General features: G+C 39.5%; 1 long non-coding RNA gene across 5 annotated transcripts in view; it reads right to left on the reverse strand.

Annotated features, from left to right (window-relative positions):
- The window catches only part of LOC145511652 (uncharacterized), a 450,792-nt gene that overhangs the window by 125,615 nt on the left and 301,417 nt on the right, over positions 1-23,760 (reverse strand). The gene's annotated exons all lie outside the window — the stretch shown is intronic.

The raw sequence follows: 23,760 nt of genomic DNA on the forward strand, positions 1-23,760 counted from the left end.
TCCAAGGGAGGGATGCCTCTGACCCAGAGATATTACACCCAGGGCCATTAGGACAATGGCAGTGTGCAATAGGTCAGGCCCAATAAGCTTCTTTTCTCTTTTTAATTAGGGATATCAGAAGGATCACACAGATATATCTTGCTTTAAGCAAGATATTTAGAATGATAAAAGCGCTTGGTGGCTCAGATGGTAAAGCATCTGCTTACAATGCGGGAGACCCGAGTTCAATCCCTAGGTTGGGAAGATCCTCTCGAGAAGGAAATGGCAACCCACTCCAGTACTCTTGCCCGGAAAATCCCATGGACAGAGGAGCCTGGTAGGCTACAGTCCATGGGGTCGCAAAGAGTCGGACATGACTGAGCAACTTCACTTTCTTTAGAATGATTAAAACCTTAAAGCCAGCGGAGACCTTACAGAAGTGATGCTCAACGTTTGGAGATGAACTCTATTGTGAATTAGATGGAAGTTAGGAACCCTACATGAATGAGTTTATCTGGCAGTTTCCAAGGGAATCATGTACTACATAGGGTTTCCCTGGTGGCTCTGATGGTAAAGAATCTGCCTGCAATGCAGGAGACCTAGGTTCGATCCCTGGGTTGGGAAGATCCCCTGGAGAAGGAAATGGCTACACACTCCAGTATTAGTGCCTAGAGAATTCCATGGACAGAGGAGCTTGGCAGGCTACTGTCCATGGGGTCACAAAGAGTCAGACACGACTGAGCAACTAAGACACACACACAAGTACTACATAACAAAAACTTCATTTAGTGATCAACAAACCTAACTGCTGTCCTCTATCAGTGATGAAAAATAAAAAATGTCAGAGTAGATGGTATCTAAACAGCATTCAAATAATAAGAGCCTATGATTCTAATAAAATAGTAATAACGAAAAGAAATTCATTTCTTTCTGCCTGCCATATGCCAGGTTCTATCCTAAGTACTTTGTCTACGTGGCTTTATTTAATTCTCACAACAATGCTACAAATTTAGCATTATTATAATCTTCCAGTTAAATAACAATACAGATGAGGGAATGGAGGCTGAGAAATGTTAAGTAATGTGTCCAGGGCCTTACAGTATGTGGCAGAGGTTAAAATTAAAACACGGATTTGACTTTGTCTGACTTACAGGATTTGACTTTCTTTGTCTGACTTACTTCACTTAGTATAACAATCTCTAGGACCATCCATGTTGCTGCAAATGGCATTATTTCAGTCTTTTGTAATGGCTGAGTAATATTCCACTGTACAATGTATATGTACCACATCTTATTTATCCCTTTACGTTTCCAGGGGCAATAGTGTAGGGGAGGGACAGATTGGGAGTTTGAGACTGACACGTACCCAATGCTATGTTTAAAACAGATAACCAATAGGGCCTACAGTATAGCACAGGGAACTCTGCTCAATATTCTCTAATAACCTAAATGGGAAAAGAGTTTTTAAAAAAAATTTGTAGGATTTGACTGTCTCTGCAAGAGGATAGACAAGGTTACAACTTTCCAAACTCCAACAGCTTAGAGTTAGATGTATTTCCTCCTGACATTATATGTGCCTCACCTATCAGCAGGGGAGCTCTGTTCTTCTTGGTCACTTAGAGTCCCAGCTAACAGAGCAACTACTCCTTCCAACATTGCCAGTCACTTTACATGAAAGAAAATGGAGCTCTTAGTGTCTCAAAGGGCTTCCCGCATAGCTCAGTCAGTAAAGAATCCACCTGCAATGTAGGAGACCAGGGTTCGATTCCTGGGTCGGGAAGATCTTCTGGAGAAGGAAATGGCAACCCACTCCAATACTCTTGCTTGGAGAATCCCATGGGCAGAGGAGCCTGGCAGGCTACAGTCCATGGGGTTGCAAGAGTCGGACATGACTTAACAACTAAACCACCACCAGTGTCTCAAAGCAGTGATTCAAATGCTGTAGCCCAGAAGTAAGGTATGTCTCCTCTGCTCATACCACACTGGTCAGAATGAGTCATGTGGGCAAGGCCAAGGGAAACAGAAATTGCAATCTTACTTTCTGCCTGGAAAATAGAATCTTGAAAATATTTGGCAAGCATCAAAATGTCTATTGCACTCAGGTATTAACAACAAATTCTATATACCTTCCACGTAAGAAATGAAATGTTAAGCAGGGAGGTGTATTTAGCTATGTTTTTCCATAATCTTGATATAATCATAGAACAGGGAATAAGCCAGGCCAAATGTCATTCCTCACCGTCTGGTTCTGTGTACCTCAAGTTTTATGTTATGACCTAATTGGAATGTAGGAATTGCACTGAATTCCAGATATCTGCCCATGTTCTGTCTTTAAAGCATAGCATATTCGAGTATAAGGTTTAAATAGAGAAGGAGTTTTAGAGGCAATCAAATCTGAATTCTGATTCCTTCTGATCCTTGCCCTTATTTTCTGGTGAAAATTTTTAAGCAAACAGAGCATTTGTTGTGCTACCACGACTCATTAAGACAGTGCTGTTGCTTTCCTCTTTTATTTAAAAAATCCTTCCCTTCTGGAAACTTAAAGTAATAGAAATAACTTCCTTGATTTTTATGTCTTCAAATGTCTATGGTGCTTACTGATTTGCAAAACAGGTACTTTTTACATCAGAGATCTCATTTCATCAACCTTTCATATGGGCATTATTTTCATAACAGTTCTCCAGATAAAGAGCTGGAAGCCCAGAATGGTAAAAAAAAAAAAAAAAAAAAATCAACTAGCCTAAGGCCACAGCTGAAAAGGAGGTTGGTTGGACTGGCTTCAATTCCCCTCATCTGATCCCACAGTCTGTGCTCCTTCCTGTCACACCTCCCCAATCTTTGTGACAATTATCTTTAACTGCTGGTAAAATCAGTCATGGCCCATCCTCTCTTTTGTGCAAGAATATCAGAGACAAAAGGTTCCTTATTCCAAAGTGCCTCTGACCTCTAAGGCTCCCACAGAAGGAGGTTTCAAGGGGGAAGATTGCACAATTAACAGCCATAAGAACTTCCCTTGTCAGGCAAGTTTTCATTAGCAGGCAATAAATAAATAAATAAACCCCTGAATGGGAACATTCTAGAAATGGGAGAACTAAGATTACCAAGCACCTACTATGAACCTTGCATGTAATACTGTTTGTGTTGATAATGGCTGATACTTACCAACGACTTCCTTTGAAAAAGTTCCAGGGCTAAGAACTGACCATGCACTATGATGACCTTTTTTCCTAGAGACACCCTCATGATGTAGATATGGTCATTATTTGTCTTTTGCACATGAGACCAAGCATCAGAAATGAGACTGAGCATTTGGAAACTACCAACACCACATGCGATTGACAAGTGGCTGAACTGGGATTTGAACCCAGAATGTCAAGCTCGACAGCTTGACTTCTTGTGATTTCATGACCACAGCAAGGCTCGTACATAGAAATCGTTATTCTTATGTTATGGGTGTGAGAACATAGCACAAAGAGGTGCAGTAACTCTACCAAAGTCACACAGCCAGCTGTCAAAGTGAAAATGAACTCGGATTTGTTCCTTATCGAAGGCCAGTTACACCAGTGCTGAGGAAGCAAGGGTCCCTCAGCCTTTTAACTCACAGGCCATCTCAGCAAAGAGAAAACCACAGAGATAATCACCAGAGGATGCAAGACGGGCCAGACTGCACTTCCGTTCCAGTTCTCAGTCTTACTGGGTCGTGCACACTGTTAACCTTTGGGGTTCATGAAAGAGGGAATTTCTGATGGTTCCTGGATACCTTTGAGGCACTTTCTGTTGGAAACTCACACGACATTGCTCCACTGAGAAAGGCTCCGAGTGTCTGCAGTGATCCTGGAGCACTGTTCCATGTCTTCAGGCTTCATCTTCCAGCACTCATTTGGACATCCCAGACACTGCCCTTCTCCAGGGTCACCATACAGCTAATACTTCTGTCCACAAAGACAATGTACACTCCATACACTAGGATGAAGCATGTCACATTGGAAGGAATGTTCTGCCTACAGCGGTCACCCTTTGTGCCTTTCATTTCACACTGGACACAGTGAGTGAAACCACTGAGCCATGTACAGTAATCATCTTTCTTAGTAGTAGCTGATGAACTGTTGAACAGGAGTATTGAACATTTTTCAGATTTAAAAACAATATCTACTGTGCTATAGTGCAGCCCAAATCTCCCTCCTGGAAATGAGCATAACCTGGCAAATCATGCTTTTATGATAATGTGCAACTGCAGAAACACAGCAAAGAAAATAGCTGTCCCATCAGAAAAAAAGGGCACCACCACCTCAGGACCAGAGAACTGGACAAACAGGAACAGCAGACAGACAACTCTGCTGCTTAATTTACATTTAATTTACATTTTTGAGGAAAGAAAAGAAAGAAGTAGGGCCAAGGTTGATTAGGAAAGAATAAAAATTAGCAATCATAAAAGCTGAGATGCTACTTTCAGAATTAAAGCACTGAATTTAGGTACTGAATATAGTATCCCAGGCTGTGATTAAAATGGTTAGAAGAAATAATAATAATAATAATGGCAGCTAACATTTATTTGTTTAGGGCCTAATTTCTCATCACTCAAAGATTTGGCCCTTCTAAATGTCCATCTTAAAAAACAAACACTATGAACCACTGCATCCCAAGCCTCTTCCTCCTGCTTCTCAAGGAGGTTCTCTCCGATGTTGTCCCTCTAGGCCAAGAGAAGGAAGGTGTGTTGGACTTCTGCTCTCTCCCTCTGATCCCTTGGCCACTTCGTTGAGGGTGATAATCCCCAACTAAAGGGTTAGAGAAATAAGGCAGAGTAATTCTTTGCTCAGGCTTTAAATTCAAGGGTATAGACAGGGGCAAACATCCCAGTTGCAAAAACATTTAAGTATCTCCTTTAAAGAGCCTGCCTGCCAACCCAGGAGATGCAAGAGATAATTAGTTTGATCTCTGGGTCAGGAAGATCCCCGGAAGAAGGGAATGGCAATCCAACCCAGTATTCTTGTCTGGAGAACCCCGTGGACAGAGGAGCCTGGAAGGCTACAGTCCATAGGGTCACAAAGAGTCAGACACGACCGAATGTGTGCGCACACACACCTCACCTTGTAATATAGCCACTGCTGTCCTAACTCATCCAAGTGCCCCTACCCTTGTGCTCAAACCACTCAACCCCTCCCTCAGGATCCCTGGGCCTTCTCTGCACTCAGTAACTGAAGGGTTAATGCCTCCATTTCAGGGAGAATGTGAGGGCTCCAGGACCCCACTATAGCCTGTGTTTAGTATCCACTACTGCTTTGTTCATCTAGATATTTTTGTGAACCGTGATGAGTATCACCAATGCCCCATGACCCCTTAATAGGTATGTTCTTAGGAAGGGTTCTGAGAGAGTCCATTAATTTCTGAATCCTGGGGTTAACAAAACCAAACAGCTTTCTTTACTAGAGAACATCTTGGAGTTTTAAACATTCTGATGGGAACTATGAATCTTTAGGGGGGATGTGGAATATACTGGATTATCCCAAAATTACTTGCAAACAAAATCTCTTTTTCATAAACACACTCACTGAGTCAGTCATTCAAGAAATACTTATTGAGGGCCTATTATATGTATGTCCCTGAGCACTATGGATACAACAGTGATAAACATGTCGACATTCACATTTTTTTATTGTCCTTCATGTCCTTACACTCTAGAAGGAAAGCTAGATGATAAACAAAAGTATACAGAACACAACTATGATAAAAAAGTAAGACTTGACTTTACTAGCAGGGTGAGACCATCCTAGGATACACTGTAACCATTCAGTTGGTGGTAAAATCTGTTTGAAAGGATATAGCCAGCAGGCTTTTGAATAAAATAATTAGGATGGTATGGGATGAAATGGAATAGAACAGAATGAAATGGGAGGTATTGGAGGGCATCTCCCATAGTAAATATAGGCACTGTTTAAGAAATTTTCTCTATAGTTCTTCTGTATACATCACATGGGGTCAAGATACAAAATGTATTTCTCACTGTGGGTGACAAGTGAGTGAGTCTGAAAGCCACTGGAGTAAGAAGATACAGAGTGACAAGTTGGTCTTATATTTAGATGCACTGGCCAAGGAAACCCATTTAGAGAGGTTGCCATCTGAGTAGAGACCTACGTGAAATGGGACAGCCAAGTGTTCCAGACTGAGCTATGTAGAGGCACTGTGGGGAAAGTAGGCCTGCAGGTTTGAAAGTCAGCAAGAAGGCCCAAGAGGCTGGAACTGGTGAGCAAGCAGAAAGCTGGGGGGAAGGAGGGATTGGTTGACCGAGAAAGCCAGGAACCAGAGCATGAAAGCCTCTGAGGACTTGGGAACAGCTTTACATTTCCATGGGGAGAGTGACATGATCTGATTCAAGTTATAAATGGAATCACCCAGGTCCACTGGAGGGTTGGCCAAGATGGATAACAAGAGTACAAAATACAAGTCCAAAGTGCTAGAGGTGTTGGTGGGCATGAACATTCCCTAAAACTGGATTTGAGAATCTTTGCCAAGACCAATCTCTTAGCACTTGGACATGTGCCACAGGGCTAACTGAATGGCAAGAGGAGCTGAAGGACAAGGAAACTGTAGAGTGGGCATGCTGTGCAGTGGACAGAAGCTGCCCCACCAGGCAGTCCTCAGGGGAACCAGTGCTGCAGCGGTCCTGAGGCTTCCAACCTTACGGTGACTCATAACTCCCCCATCATCAACATAAAGGAAGAATTCCTCATGTGTCTACCTTCCAAGCATCTCCTGATTACTTCAAACCTGACTGTAGTGGTCTGCTTAACTTTATTCCTTCCATGTAAAAATGCCAGAGAAAGTGGACACATGAGGAATTATCCAGGTAATGTACACAGGATGGAGAACCATGAGATTATCAAGTGTCTCCCCTCCATTCCCAGGCTGGGATTGTCCCCCTCCCCCCAGAGGTGGGCTAGGGACAATTCAGAAAACCCATCAGAACCTCCATGAGCAATGTGACCATCACAGACACAACTGATGCAGACCAATGCTCAGGTTTGAAATGGGATAGTGCTTACTCCACAGGTGACTTATAAAGACTCTGGTTCCACCTCATATATGCAAAAATACAGTATCTGGCATTGCTGAGTATGAAAACCTAAATTTAGAATCACTTCAAATTTGCCTCTGATTCCAGGAAGGTTGCCAAAGAGAACAAGAAATAAAGAGAGCTAGAGACTTTGGAGGACAAGACGTTAAACTTGAAAAAAAGAAAAGAGAAAGAATACATCTAACTTGACAAAATACATCAACCGATTTCCATTTGTTTTTCTAAAAGTGAAGTGCATAGTGGCTCAACGAGGCATTTGAATCTACAGAAGGGAAGTGAATATTCATGAAGTTTATTTTCCTGAAAGGCCTGTGTTTTAAATGTACAAGGCAAGCAGTCCAACAGAATCATTTAAAAATCAGGTTTGAATATCTGGGTTCCTTTCCAAGGGTTCATTCTAGTGGGGACTTGTGCTTCTGAGATGCTGGGGAAAGCGCTGGCAGATGGAGGCTGCTAGGAAAGAGAAGATAGTATCTGCTGTTCCTTAAACAAAGCAGTTACTGTATGGCAGGTAATTTGGCTGTGAGATGCAGGCCAGCCCTGTAAGCTGGTGTTAGGCTTACCACCTCCCTGCTAGGTACCATCTCAACTGTCCCAGGCCAGAACATTGCTGCCCCATTAAACTGTCCATCGGGAGAGGGGGAGAGAGAGAAGCTATGTGTCCTTGATAGGTAACATGTTCAGAGAGGAAGCTGGCACCAAGATTGAATGTAAGTAGAAAGAGGAAAGAGAAGTGTCTACAGAGAGAAGAGGATGGAGCTAAGGTCAAAAGAGCTTTAAAATGGAAGGGAGGGTCACAGCAAAGAAAGAAACTAGCGGGAGAGTCCACCCATTGGACCTACACAGACAAAGTTGCCCCAATCTGATATATACAAGTGTGGCTCAGATAATAAAGAATCCCCCTATAATGCTGGAGACCCGGGTTCAATTCCTGGGTCAGGAAGATCCCCTGGAGAAGGAAATGGCAATCCACTGCAGTATTCTTGCCTGGAGAATCCCATGGACAGAGGAGCCTGGCAGGCTACAGTCCATGGCATCGCAAAGAATAGGACATGACTGAGCGACTAACACTTTCAATACTTTTTCATCCTGGAATCCTGCAGTGACACAGAGCAGCATTAACTGCATGAGTCTCTGCCATCTCTTTGCCAACAAAGGTCCGTATAGTCAAAGCTATGGTTTTCCCAGTAGTCATGTACAGATGTGAGAGTTAGACCATAAAGAAGGGTGAGAGCCAAAGAATTGGTGCTTTTGAACTGTGGTGTTGGAGGAGACTCTTGAGAGTCCCTTGGACTGCAAGGAGATCAAACCAGTCAATCCTAAAGGAAATCAGTCCGGAATATTTATTGGAAGGACTGATGCTGAAGCTCCAATACTTTGGCCACCTCATGTGAAGAGGTGACTCACTGGAAAAGACCCTGATGCTGGGAAAGATTGAAGGCAGAAGGAGAAGGGGACAACAGAGGACGAGATGGTTGGATGGCATCACCAACTCAATGGACATGAGTTTGAGCAAACTCTGGGAGATGGCGAAGTTCAGGGAAGCCAGACATGTTGCAGTCCATGGGGTCACAAAGAGTTGGACACGACTGAGTGACTGAACAACTGCCATCACGGCCTCTGTGGAGCTGCCTCCATGAAGCCGCTGAGCAGAGATCCCAAAGCAGCAGCTCAGGGCAAAGCAAGAAGAGGAGATGCAGAGTAGGGCTTCCAGAGGTAGGAGAGGAGAACATCAGCTGAGGATAAGTCTCTATTTCCACTAACAGCTCTCACCACAGGGATGAGATGGGGTCGGGGGAGGTTTGGGGATGAGTTAAACAAAACTGTGAAGATTAACATCTTTGGCACGTTTTAATCTTATTAGCATCTTGGGTCCTCACATCCTGTGTCTGCCAAAGCTTAGTTGGAAGAAATTTGGAGACGGGACCTGAAGACCTACAACTGCCTAGCTGAGCAGACTTGAATATGATACTCAAATCTTCACTTTCCCTTCTAAGTCACTGTGCTTTATATATGAGTTAATGAGGATGAGTAAGATAATACTGGTGAGGAACTTAGTATAGTGGAACATGCTAAGTACTCAATGAGTATTCCTTTGCTGCTATTATCAAGACAATTTTTAACGGATACCTAAGATACAGACTAACAAAGGCCTGTGGAATAATCTCTACCCCAGAGCAGAGGAAATGCCCTTTGATGTTAGATGAGATTGGGGAGCAGGAAATTTCCCTCATGCCCTCTCAAAGTTTAACACATAGACGTGTTCAAATACAGAACAAGCATGCAATGTGAGCCCATTTGGGTCAAGGCACTGTGTTAGGCATGAGGAAAAAAAAGATAATAAGTATGATTACTTTTCTTAAAAACATCTTTAAAAGAAAACACAAATTAATAAAAGTATAAAATAGGTAGCAAATTTCTATTTGGAAGAGAATCAAATTCCAAAAAGTGTTTTGGAATTTAAGACTTAGAATTTAATTAAAGACTTAAAGTTAAAAATTTAAGACTTAAAGTTTAATTTAAGACTTTAAAGTTTAACTTAAAGTTTAAATTTAAAACAAAGTATAAAGAAAAAAGGCCTATTTTCTTAATTATGAAGTGATTTCTTAAGAAAATTCTACTTTCTCATTCCTGTTTTTAGACTATATAGAAAGAAATTCTATCTCTTTAAATGTCTGGTACAAAATGATTATTTCCTTCCTCTAAAGATAAGTAATAATATTTTGGATCCACTTTGTGTCGACTTGGATTACAAACACGGATTCCACACAGAGTCTCTACTTTGGTTCTTGTGAAATAAGTGCAGACAACTGCAAGATTGGGAAAATGAATTCTGGAAAATGAGATGCTTTATGGCCAAGGCTGAAAAACAGATTTAATAAAGAATTAATCAGAAGGTGAGTGTTCATGAGTATTTGAAAAATATTATGTTGTTATCTCTATGACATTATCTTCACCTGCAGCTGAATTCTCTTCCCCCACTCTATGTTTTGTCATGACCTTATTCAAGTGTAGAGGGCTTGCTGCCACCGTCCCAAATTTATAGAGGGAGTTAAAAGATTAATCATGTTACTTGACCTTTCACCCAAAGTTTGGACCTAACTAGACATTTAATATCAAGATGAAACAAGGAAAAATTAAAAGAATGCACTAAGGCTTTCAAAATTATATTTAACACTGTCAAAATCTTTCCAATATCATTAAGAGCCTGATGAAATTATTCTAGGCTAAGCCTTTTACTTGGGGAGGAAATAAAACTTTGCTTTGGCCTCCTTCTTCCCATTCACTGGATTTGGAAACTTTAATGTCATGGAGAAAAAGACAGAGGGCAAAGATCCATATTAAATTAATTACTTCTGTCTTATCACTTTTATAAAAATAAAATATATTGTGAAAAAAAATCATCTGAAATGTTTAAGATTTTCTGTGGATTATGATTACTAATACTGTCACTTTTCCATTATCATACATGGAAAGCATTTTTCAGAAATAAATAAGAAAAATGAAGATCATAGACTTTTAATTTACAGTGAAGGGATAAATTTGGCCAATGTTTTCATCATTGATACTCATATTTCTCATTTAAATAACTTACCAGTCCTTATATTATAATCATCAGTTTTTCAAAGTCTTGAGTAGCGAAACATCATGATTCTAATTTACTTGTATTAAAAAAATGTGGAAGAATGAGAATTCTGTATTTTAAAATAGAATTTCACTCCTTTTCAATGTCTTCTAAGGGAGACCAACGTCCCGACAAATGGAAATTTTCAAAAGTCTGCTTGAAAGAATAATATTTGTTTAAATAAACATAATTACTATTAACTAACTGAGTAGTGATCACAAAAATATAAAACTTTCTCTAAAGAAATTAAGAACATCTTCATCCAAATGCAGTTATTCTTCAAAACAAATAGCTCAGAAATAGGTAATACTTATCAACATAACACATCTGTGTTTTCATTTTATAAAGCACTTTCTCGCATACCCTCCTATTTAAATCTTGTTGTAATCCTGGGGGGTAGGTTATAATAACCTTCATTTTAAAGATGAAGAAAGGAAACTTAGAGCAAGCAAACTGCTTAAAACTTCACAGACAGTAGCAGCAGAGCCGTGACTTTTAAAATGTTCTTACACACCAAGACCAGGATTATTTCACCTATATCACAGCAAATTCCTTGGTCACTATAGTAGTATTGGTAATGCGCAAAAGATTAGTAGGATGTTGTTTTTAGAATTGCCTTTGGAACCCATGTATGAATCACAGAGAAAATAGATTTCATTATTCTAGAGTTGCAACTTGTTAAGTTATTAATCAGTTAAAAGTCCCCAAATGAACAACTACATCATCAAATCACGCCCCCAAATCAAAGCCACTCTCAAATTATGAACATTTTTTTCCCTCCAGAGGATTTTTTAAAAGACTATTACTTGGTCTTAGCAAAAAAAAAAAAAAAAAAAAACTTTGAAAACTGAAATTCCAGAACTGTTTTGATGAATGCAGGGTGTTTGAAATGAATATATAGATATAGACTTTTATAATGGGTATGTTTGAGTTACTTAGAACCTTTTAGGCTCTTCAATGAAAATAAATAATCCTCTGTTATTTCAACTGCATTATTTGTATTTTAAATGTAATGTATGACACACTCAGGCAGAAATAGATCTTGTTCAGGCAAATTCTACCAGAGCAGAGTATCATTTTCTTGTTCTGAACACTCCAGAAACTGGAACTTTGAAAAAAAAAAAATTAATCAAATCTAGCTGATTAAAATATCTGTTTTTAACAACATTTGAAACTGTTTTAACCAGACCTTTAAAAAAGAGAGTGGGAGAGATCAACTAAGAGGGACTGAACTCAACAGAAATGGATAGTTATCCTAAGTATATATACTAAACTACACAATTACTAAGCAACTTTTACTACAATGTTCATCTGATCTTAATCTTAATTCTATGTCCCCATTAGAGAACTGATTATATCTGGATCATTTTCCTCTGATTCTTTTTTTCATTGGTTGTGATTTATGATTGTTCAAAAGCTAAAAATATTAAGGCAAAGAAAGAATTGGGGGTCTTTCTATGTGCAGTTACTTAAAGCTGAGTTGTTAACATGGGGGAATTCACCACCTATGGTTTCTATAATCCTAGCTCACATTTTCTTTCTGTGCTTAGCCAAGTGAGATGAGAAGAGGACACAAGGATCAACACCTTCTGACCCATTCTATTCTAAATTCTGTAAGCAGACCCAAGATGAATACAGAAAATGCAGCTAGGGATCATGTTAAAAATGCAGCTTTCTGGCCCCACTGCTACAGTGGGTTTAGAGTTAAGCCCAGGGATTTACATAGCTCAGTCAGTAAATCATCTGCCTGGAATGCAGGAGACCTGGGTTCGATTCCTGGGTCAGGAAGATCCCCTGGAGAAGGAAATGGCAACCCACTCCAGTATTCTTGCCTGGAGAATCTCATGGACAGAGGAGCCTGGAGGACTACAGTCAGTGGGGTCACAAGAGTCGGACACGACTTAGCAACTAAAAACCACCAGGCACTTTCCAGCCCATGTAGACAGTCCCTGGACCACCTTTTAAGAGATCCCGAATATAAACTTCCACTTACAATGTGTTAGTAAGCAGTTTAATTAACTCCCTTGGCTTTTCTCAGGAAAATAATTTCCTAGATAAATGCAATCCCAAAGCCTTTTCCCAATAATTCCTGACTTTATATATCACATAACCAACTACCAATTACCAAAACCTGAGATTGTGCTGTATTATCTGCTCTTGCTTTTTTTTCTTTTTAAGATTCTTTTTTTTAAGTTTATTTTTAATTAGAAGATAATTGCCAATTGTGTTGGTTTCTGCCGTACAACAACATGCATCATCCAAAAGTATACATATACCTCCTCTGTCTTGAAACTCCCTCCCACCCACCACCCCTGTACCACCCCCTGTGTTGTCACAGGGCTCCAGGTTGAGCTCCCTGTGCTATTCAGCAACTTCTCACTAGCTGTCTATTTTACACCTGGTAATGTATATGTTTCAATGCTACTCTCTCAACTCATCCCACCTTCTCCTTCCCCAGCTGTGTCCACAAGTCCGTCATTTACATCTGCATCTCTAGTCTGGCCCTGAAAATAGGTTCATGGTCTTGCTTTTTGGAGCAAAAATATTTTAAGCCAGTCTTTGATTATTAACAAATGTTATTAGTTGGGTTTCTCTGGTGGCTCAAGCAGTAGAAGAATCCACCTGCAATGCAGGAGACCCAGGTTTGAAGCTGGGTCTGGAAGATCCGCTGGAGACGGGAATGGCAACTCACTTCAATATTCTTGCCTGGAGAATCCCAGGGACAGAGGAGTCTGGTGGGCTACAGTCACGGGATAGCAAAGAGTCAGATACCACTGAGTGACTAAGCATGCATGTTATATTAGTTAAGGCCCTGTAACTGGAGGTGACTATGATGTTTCCCTATGCAAATGTCTTTGAAAAGTTTATCTTTATCTACACTTTACCGTAATACTGGCAGAATTCAACAATTATTCTAAGTCTAGAGATATACATGGTGTGGTTTAGTGGCTAAGTCGTGTCCGACTCTTGCAAATCAATGGACTGTAGCTTGCTAGGCTCCTCTGTCCATGGAATTCTACAGGAAAGAATACTGGAGTGGGTTGCCATTTCCTTCTCCAGAGGATCTTCCAACCCAGGAATTGAACCCAGGTCTCCTGCATTGCAGACAGATTCTTTACCAACTGAGCTATGAGGGAAGCCCCTAGAGAGACACATAGGATACTTCTTTTGTAGTTGGAAAAAAGCATGTAGATAGATACCTGACAGACTAACGGAAATGGTAGGGAAACTGAATTTTAGCCACAGGAAAGTTAGATATCATTAATATATATTGATATTACATTATTCCTCTTTTATAAAATAAAAGAAATTGGACAATTGATTACTTGGAGACTTAATCTCTAAAAATTATTTTTCTGGTACTATCTGGGCAGCTGAGTGAGAATCTCTTTGGACTTGCTCCTTTCTTTTCTGTTCATTACTGAGGTAATCAAACCCTAGAACTTCCTCTGGCCTCAAACATAACTGCATGAGAAAACTGATAGGCATAAGGTTTTCTTTGATGAGCCAAGCTGTTGGTGTTTGGTAAAAAGTAGGATACCGTAGACAAAGACATCATGAATGAGAGCTGCTTGCAGGCCTATCAATCTTGCGCAAGATTCAACTCAAGAATTTGCACAGTGTTAAAGACAAGAAAGCACAGTTACTGAAGGTCAAGTACTTGCTCCAACAAGCTGCCCCTTTGGTAACGCTCTCTCTGCCCCACATTCTAGAGACACGTCTTTCAGCCTCTTGGCCGTCTCTCAAAGGAAGGCCTCTTTAGATAAGAATGCTGGATTCATGTGGCCTTGTTGTGAGAGCTACATTTTGGCTGTCTACCTCTTGACTATGCTAAAACCAAAAATATTTAAAAGTCCATGAAAGAAAAATAAACCCCAAACCATGCCAGGTAAGCTCCATTCTTTCTATCATTATAATTAAAAGTCCAGCACAATGCAGTTTCACATTCTTGTCACCTACCTAGTTTAAAAATTCCCTATGTAATATTCACTGTTTAAAGCATTTGTCAGGGATCCAAAAGACATTTCCCTTTGTATGATGCTTTGAGTTTCAATCTGCCAAAATACCCACACACAAAAATTCTCTGTACTTTCTTTTCAACTGTTTTTGTAAACCTAAAACTGCTCTAAAAACTAAAGTCTGTTCAATCTTTTAAAATCTACCATTACATTGACATAGTATTTATGAATATGCTAAACTGTATCTTGAAATTTTATCTAATGAATTATTTAATTGTATCTGTACAGACATGCTGCTCTTGAACAAAAATTTGTCAAGAAAAATTCTTTGCAAAAGCTTGCGGGCATTTAAATAAAGTAGATCTTTATAGAGTTGACAAGTGCTAGAGAAATAAATGAATGGAAACAAAAGTGGAAGGGAAATTATGATTTATTTTATTCTCAGGCACTTGGAAAGATTTAGAATGACATACTTATACATGAGATCACTATTAAATTGAGAAGTTAGAAAACCGAGAGGTCAGACACATGATACAATTCCTTCAAGGCTTCTAGAAACTCTGGCCAAAAAATCATTCAATGAGTAGTGACCTGGAAAAGTTTGAAGTATTAATATAAAGTACACATAAATAATAGTAGCAGGAAGCTGTGAGACAATGATCCCTGGAGATACTTTGAGATATGAGTTGAGGAAAAGATAAGCATTGGGTGGGCCAAGAAGTTTGCTCGAGTTTTTCTGTAAGCTGTTGTGGAAAAACCTGAACGAACTTCTTGGCCCACCTAATACTACAGCACTTATTTTTTCATTCACCTGCCAAATGTTTACTAAGCATATATTATTTAGGGCTGTGATTCTCAAAATTTGCTGCACATTAGAATCACCTGGGGAGTTTTAAAAAATTCTGATGGCCCACTCATATCCCATCCCAATGTACTCAGAGTGCCTGGGGATGGGGGTCAGGCATGAGTATTTTCTAAAGATCACTGGTAAACTCCAATGTTCAGTCAAGGTTGAAGACACTTACCCATTCAAGAGAGGTCAATTGTGGATGCATTTTCCTCCTAAGAAACTTGAAATCTAGGAAGGAGATTAGTCATGCAGACAAGCAAATAGAAAGCAGAATTCAACAACACACGCTTTCAACGTGCCATCTCATTTTGAGGTTGGCTCAACGCTCTATCATTCCTCCAAGCACACAGCTTTGGGACTCCAGAGGACTCCGCTAGAGAATATATTTGTAGTGATGCAGTCATTTTGGGGAACCTCAATTCCAGACACAGGCAGACAAACTGGAAAGGTCTCAAAGAAGAATAACAAAATGATTCCAGGCCTGGGGGGATGGACTTGTGGGGAAAGATAAAAAGAACTAAATATGTAAAACCTGGCTAAGTGATGATGGGGGCGGGGGGTGGTCGTGAAACAGTCCACTAATACCTGAAGGCTGCAAATGTCAAGAAAAGAAGTGAATTACTTTGGATGATGCAGAAGGTGTTACTTAAAAGTAACAGGATGGTAGTATGAAAGAGGACATGAAGACACCATATTCGATAATCCGTGCTAACTGAGCGAGCTACTGAGCCATGAGCTGGCTCCCAAAGGAGGGGTAGGCGCCACATCACCTGAGCTCCCATAAAACAAGTTTGGACAAAAACTTAGGAGATAGAAGAGCAATTCTGGATGACCTGGACCATGGCAGGCAGCGGGGGCAAGTGAAGGGAGGCGAGAGAATGACTCAAAACTTTTTTGACTCTAGTACCAAAATGATATTATTAAAATTTCACCAAAAAACAGAAATGGAGAAGAGTCTTTCTCTTTAAATGTCATTACAGATGAGGTTGACCCATTAGTTCTTATTAATGTATTCATTATATATTCCGAAATTACACCCTGAGCTACACTTTGTATATGTTTTATGTGATACCTTGTCAGCTTTTCCATTTATTTTGTTTTAATATAAATATAGCCATTAGTGTATGAAAAGCTGCTTCAAAGACATTTAAGTATAGAAATTTCTGCTATACTTTTATGACATTCCTAAACTGGGACATCTTGTTCCCTTACACCAAGGACAGAACATTTTGTTATTTATGCACCGCTCCTAAATGTTACAAAACTGAGGACGATCATCATAACTAATATTTTCGGAGCATTTTCTATGTGCCAGACACTGTGTTACAATAATTTTCTACCCACCATTTAATCTAAATTAGTGATCACCACAACTCTGCGGGTAAGCACTGCTGCTTTTCCCATTATTTACATGAAGAAAACAGTTTTTAAGGAGGTTAGGTAATATATTCAAGGTCACACAGCAAGTGATGGTGCCATGAGAAATGAAAACCCAAGCCTGCATGGCTGGCTCCACAACCCACACCCTCTTTCTCCTATTTTTACAAAGTGTGTTTAAATAACAAAACTGGAAACCAAATAAAAGTTGCCATCTTACAAATGCCCCTCATATATCTTATCAAAATAATAATGTATCTACTTTCTAGAGTTATTGTGATGAGTATATAAGATATTTGTTAAAAATAATTAGCACCACCTGGCACACAGTAAGTTCTTAAGAAAATTGAAAAGAAACAAATTAAAACCTAAAACCCACAAAACCATCTATTTTGATGCCAATTTCTTCTCATACCTTTTACATAAATCTAGTCAAATTCTTTTCTCTGCCTTTTACTCCCTGGGTTTGTACTGTTTTCAGACAACCATGACAAAAACAAACTGATATATTAATTTTCAGTAGGCTTTCATGTCTTAATAGTTGTGCTTTGATGTTTAAAAGAAGAATCATAAACTCCTAGAAACAGTAGATTGGTGGTTGTCAGGGGCTGGTGGGTGGGGAGATGTGATGGTAGTCAAAGGTTACAAACTTCTACTTCTAAGATGAGTAAGTTCTGGGGATCTACTGTACAGCATGTTATACTGTATGCTTGAAAGTGGCTAAGGAGTAAATCTTACATGCCCTCACCACACACACACACACACACACACACACACACAAACACACACACACACAGTGGTAGTTATCTGCGATGGTAGATGTGTTAACCAACCTTACTGTGGTAATCATTTCACAGTATACACCTATATAAAACTATCACGTTGTATATCTTAAACTTAATGTTAAATGTCAATCATATATCAATAAAATTGAAAAGGAGAAGAATCATAAGAAAAGATACAGTCTGTCTAAATAATTCATTCATCTAGGAAATACTCACCAGGGCATGTGACTGCCAGACCTCCTGGAGGTTGCATTCATGCAGAAAAGACACCATAAACAACAAACTAACAGTGACTAGACAACCAACCATCAATATAATACTTATAACATAAAGAACTTGATGTTATGATTGGTGTGGAGGGGAGAGAAGCAGAGTGTGGTTAGAGAGGATGACAGGGAAGTCTGCTTTAAGGAGATGATTGTTAAGCCCACAGCTAAAGGACAAGAATAAACCAGATGTACACAAAGTCTAGGGAAAAAAAACTTTCACATACAGTTTACCAGTGACTGCCAAATTCCTGAGGCAGGAAAGAGTTTAGAATATTCTAGAAACAAAAAAGCTTCGAAGAGTAGTGAGTGAGGGTGAAGATGGCATGAAAAGGAGTTAGAAACATCAGAGTGAGGTCACATCCTGCAGGAATTCCAGCCCAAGGTCAGGAACTGGGTCTCATTCTGAGCATGAGTGAAATCCTACAACTCCAGAGATTTTTAAGTAAGGGAGTGATATACTCTGCTTAACATTTTGAAAAGTTTACTTTAGCACAAGACTGGATAATAGGTAATGTCCTGTGCTACAGGACAGTGATGGCAAAAGATTGAGGAGAATGAGAAAATTGAAAAGTAGAGTTTGTATAGTTTATAGCTTTTATATTCACTTGTTGATTTTTTTGTTTCTTTAATTGTGGTCTTTTTGGTTGTCTATTGTATCTTCTCCATATTGAAATAAGAAGTATTGCTTTAGACTAGCACTGAAGCAGTGTCTATGAGGAGAGATGTATAAATATAATATATGTTCTAGAACTAAAAATGAAAGGAGCGGCAGATGGATTGAACATGGGAAGCAAGGGGGACAAAAGGTGCTATCCAGGTTTCTAGCTTTATTTTTAGAGGCAATATTTACTGAGACAGTGAAGACTGGGAGGGCCAGGTATACAGATGGATTGGTATACTTTGTTTTAGGCAGGTTAACTCTGAAATGCCCTACAGCATCTAAGTGATGATGCCAAGTAGCAGCTGGATAGATGAATATGCATGAAAAGGAGGTCTGGGCAGCAAATCTCAATGTGGGGGATTGTGTGTATGAACTATGTTTTCTTATTTTCTGTATTCTTGATGATCTGCCAGCTGAGGCTTCACTGACCAGGGACAGACTGCCCTCCCAGGGCGAGGCAGTCCTACAGACAGCTACCCAACATCTCCCTTGTGAACACATCTTTCATATGCAGACCAAGTAATCAAGAGCTCACACCCCAATGACCTCCATATCAGGCACTCATGCATCAAACCACTATCCCCAGGACTTCCCTGGTGGTCTGGTGGTTAAGAATCCACCTTCCAATGCAGGGGACATGGGTTCAATCTCTGGCCAGGGAACTAATATCCCACATGCTATGTGGGCAACTAAGCCCGCAGAGCAACTTCGGGGCCTGCCTGCAGCAAACTACAGAGCCCATGTGCTCTGGACCCTGCACACCACCACGAGAGAGTCTGAATGCCACAACCAGAGAATCTGCATGCCACAACAAAGATCCTGCATGCTGCAGCTAAGACCTAAGGAAGCCAAAAATGAATACATAAAAACCCACCATTCTCTGCCCTAATCAACCCATAGTTAGGTACCAGGCAACTAGGGCCCATCTCTATAGCTCAGAGCCCACTTAAATTATTCAAACTATCCAATCATAAGCCTGCTAAGCTGCTTTCCTGCCTCGTCCAGTCCTTCCTAGGAAAACCACAAAAAAAGCCCTCTGCCTACACATTTCCCTTGCTCCTTCTGCCTCCTGACTGACCTGGTGCTTTCCAGGTAACAATTACATGCCATTTCTCTTGGGAACAATGAGTGACAAACTATTTTCTAATGGCCATTATCTTCTCATCCATTGACCTGACCATATATGTAATAAAAAAAAAAATACTGGGTACTTTTTAAAACAGGTTGTCAGCATAACAATGATATATAAAGCCTTTAGAATGATGGTGATGTCTTATAGGGAGAGTGTAGGTGGGCAAGAAGAGACAAGAGGAACCTTCAGGGAGTTCAAAAGAATAAATATCCATATTTGGAAGTTTCAGGCTGTGTAGCAACTGAGTGGAAGAATCATTTCCAAGCTTTCTCAGCACCCCACAAATCAGGCCACATAAGCCACTGCCTACTCCATATAAGTGTAAGATTGATCCTGTTTCACCATGAGAAATCTTCACTAATCCCACAAGCACAGTGGAGTTATCCTCCCAGAAAAATAACATGACGTTAAAAGCCATCTACAAGAATCTGTACCCATTAGGCAGAATTCTCCAGATAGAAAGCAACCATCCCTATGCGCTGATAAAAGGGGGAACACACGTCATCTAAACTCCAACACTGATACACATCTGTGGTCTGTATTGTCGAAATATCAGGCATCCAAAAGCTGAGCTACATCCCCAAATTAGGTCTCAGACAGGTTGAGCTCTAGCTCACACAGTGTTCTCACAGGTCTGCTGTGAAATGAGAAAAATAGGCAGTGTGTTTTCAACAAAGCTGAATGGATTCATTTAAAAGAACTCTCTTTTAATCTGAGATACGACCCTTTTTGATAAACATGGATCTTCTCATTTATAAAATGGCTGCAAAAGTAAGCAGAGTTTGGTCCTTTTTTAACTGACAAAAGTAAAAGCAGGCAGTCCTACAGAAGCCACTCACATTTTTTACTCAATTATTTTTACTGGACCATGAATTTGAGAATTTGGGAACTATGATGTCAATCTCCAGATATTTGAAAAAAAAACTCATCATTTATAATCATCCAGATTTTCACTTTCCATTTTCATCTCAACTGGAGTCGCAGGGAAGCAGTGTCAGTGAGATTTCCCAATCCCAATGTTTCCATTCTGCCAGACTGGCCCTGAATAAGGAAAATCTTATCACAGTGATGGGGAAAATGACTAGACACCATGAACTAAAGTGTATGTTTTCTCAGAGACTTAACAAGTAACGACAAAGGTTCAACAGTGACTAATGGATAAAATGTTAAGGTGGAGACAGCTCTTAATTGCTTGAAAGCAGTCACAGGAGTCATGGAGCGGCCTTCACTTTGAAACCAAACCAAGTTACTGATAATGTGGAAAGGAAATACGTATTTATTTGTTCATTTAAACAAACAAACAAACAAAAAACCTTAATGTTTAATCAAAGGCCAGTCACTGCTTCTACCTCGAACAGCTGCTAAAAGGGGGTATAGGACGAACAAGTTTGATAATTTTAGGAGTAATTACAGGATCAGATTTCTGGGCATGTTCTTCAATAAATAGGTGTGACTCAAAAAAGTTTGGAAGGAGAAGCTAGTCCTGAGGAGGTTGCCAAGAGGGGGCAGAGGAAGGCAGAGCCAGAAGCAGAAACAAATGATGAGCTATGCAATAATCGAGCCATCCCTTCCTCTTCCCTATTGGGGTTAAGAGAGTGAAATATTAATCTCACACTAGGCATTTTATCAGAGGAGAAGCAGTGAGAAAGGATCTTCCACTGTTTTCTGTGGAGGAAGTGATGCAAAGTTTGAGAAGTTGATTCCAGAATTCCTTCCTGTCACTTCTACTTTCACCTAAAGTGACCACTGTGAACCAAGACTATCAGAATGAAAGGCAAGCCATTTGTCACTGGGATCTAGACTTCTGACTTCCCTAATGTCCTCATGGGCCAGTATGGAGACTGCAGACAGAGTTACCAGAGGGTCTACTGATTCTGTATAAGGAAGGGCAACACTCCCTGATCCTGTTGGGGTTTTTTCAATTGTAGTTACAAAATACCGATATCACACTAATGAAAAAGTCACATGTTTTATGTGAATACAAGCATATTTGCAAAGGCATGTATAAATAATATTTACATAGATATGTATATGTATTTATTTTTAGAGAGGGGCATGGGAAGAAGAAAAAACATAATCTCACTAGAAGTTTGGAGTAAGAATTATTCTGTTCAGTTATAAGAAATAAAAGGCTCATACAGAATTGGTTCATAAACTAAATGGTACTTCAGCTTAAAGACAGCAGTTAACCATTCACTTCCTAAGATAACTGTCTTGTCTGAATGAGAAATATTTAATTCTTAAGGCTATAAAATCTTGTCATTTGATCTTACATATTCTTTGCTTTCAAATCTGTTGTTGATTCTATTTATTTTATTTTTATATAGTTTTAAAGGTTATTTTTTCATTTACAGTTATTACAAAATATTAGCCATATTCCCTGTATTGTATCCTTGAACCTATCTTACATCCAATAGTTTATGTCTCCCATGTCCCAAACCCCTACCCTGCCCCACCCCTTGCCCCACTGGTAACCACTAGTTTGTTCCTTATGTTTGTGAGTCTGCTTCTATTTTGTTATAGTCCCTAGTTTGTTATATTATTTAGATTCCACATAAAACAATATGGAGGTTTCTCAAAAAAAACTAAAAATGGAGCTTCCATATGACTAAAAATAGAACTTCCATATGACCTAGCAATTCCACTCCTGAGCATATATCCAAAAAAAAGCAATAATTTTAAAAGATAAATGCTCATATCAGCATTACTTACAATTGTCAAGATATGGAAGCAACTTAAAAATCCATCAACAAATGAATGAATAATCATGGAAACACACACACGCGCACGCGCGCGCGCGCAATGGACTACTACTAAGCAATAAAAAAGAACAGAATTTTGCCATTTGCAGCAACACAGATGGACTTGGAGGGCATCATCATATATTTTAAACAGAATGATACAGAAAGAAAAAACTCAAGTTTACCCCCCAAAAACTCAATCCTGACTGAATCCTTCTTTAGTTTTGAATCATCTTTCTTTCTTACAATTCTCCTCTCTCTTCCACTCACCTGTAACTTATACAATTTCAAGTGCCACACTCAGGAGACCTTAAAGGAAAGAAGTCATTGTTGGTATACATTTCTTTCCAGAGCTGAACTGAAGCTCTGGTAGTGTGGAATGGGGATCTGCTATAGAAAAAAAAAATTGTTCCACTCACTGAGGAAGAGGTAGAGAAGAAGTAATGAAGGTGCAGAATTCAAGTTAAAACTGAAATCTCCATCAGGTACATCCTAATTTAGAAGTCCAAATATGCAGAATACCAGCAAATGAAAGAACAAACAAGAGTAAATGCTATCTCTTCTGGCAAACTCCTGGGGACCTAAAGGATTTATTATGACCAATTAAGGATGTGGTGATCTGGGAGAACAGAAGTTGTAGTTTTGGCTACCCAGACGCAGAACCGAACATAACAAAACACCTCATGTTTAGAGCTCTTATTCCCCTCAAGACAAAACAACCTGTGAGTGCATTTAAGCATGTACCTGTATATCCAAAAGGCTTCAATTCTCTCATCTCAGAATTAGAAATAAAAATTTCTTTATAAAGGGAGGGTTAGGATAAAGCAGGAACTAATTATGATTAACACTTAGAAAATAAAAACATTAATGCAATTTTAGTTCCCAAAGAGATAAAAGTTATTATTCCCAGTTAACTGTGACAAGATAAGTTTTACAGAAGTAATTGAGAAGTCCAGAGGGATCTCAAAAGAGTTGTCAGGCATTGAAATGGGTTTCAGTAACAAATCATTTTCAGAATATTCTTGTTATGTAGAATCTTTGAGAATTAGACCCATCCCACCTCATTTATCATTTTAAATCTGCCTAAATTAATCTAAACTAGACCTTTCAAATTATTTTAGAATTGCTCTGGAGTTCTAAGAGTTTACCTTGTTCTTACATTGTTAGAAAATGTATAATTCTCTTTTTCTGCCTCTTAAAAATGTGAAGGTTCTGCCAACACTCCCCACTGAAGCAAGTACAGCTTCTGCTCCATGTCCAGGAATCCCCGAGTAATTCTGCCACTGATGTTCCATAGACCAGTCAGACAA

This window comes from Giraffa tippelskirchi, chromosome 6, assembly GCF_054371585.1.
Source record: "Giraffa tippelskirchi isolate mGirTip1 chromosome 6, T2T-mGirTip1v1.2.pri, whole genome shotgun sequence".
Lineage (NCBI taxonomy): Eukaryota > Metazoa > Chordata > Mammalia > Artiodactyla > Giraffidae > Giraffa > Giraffa tippelskirchi.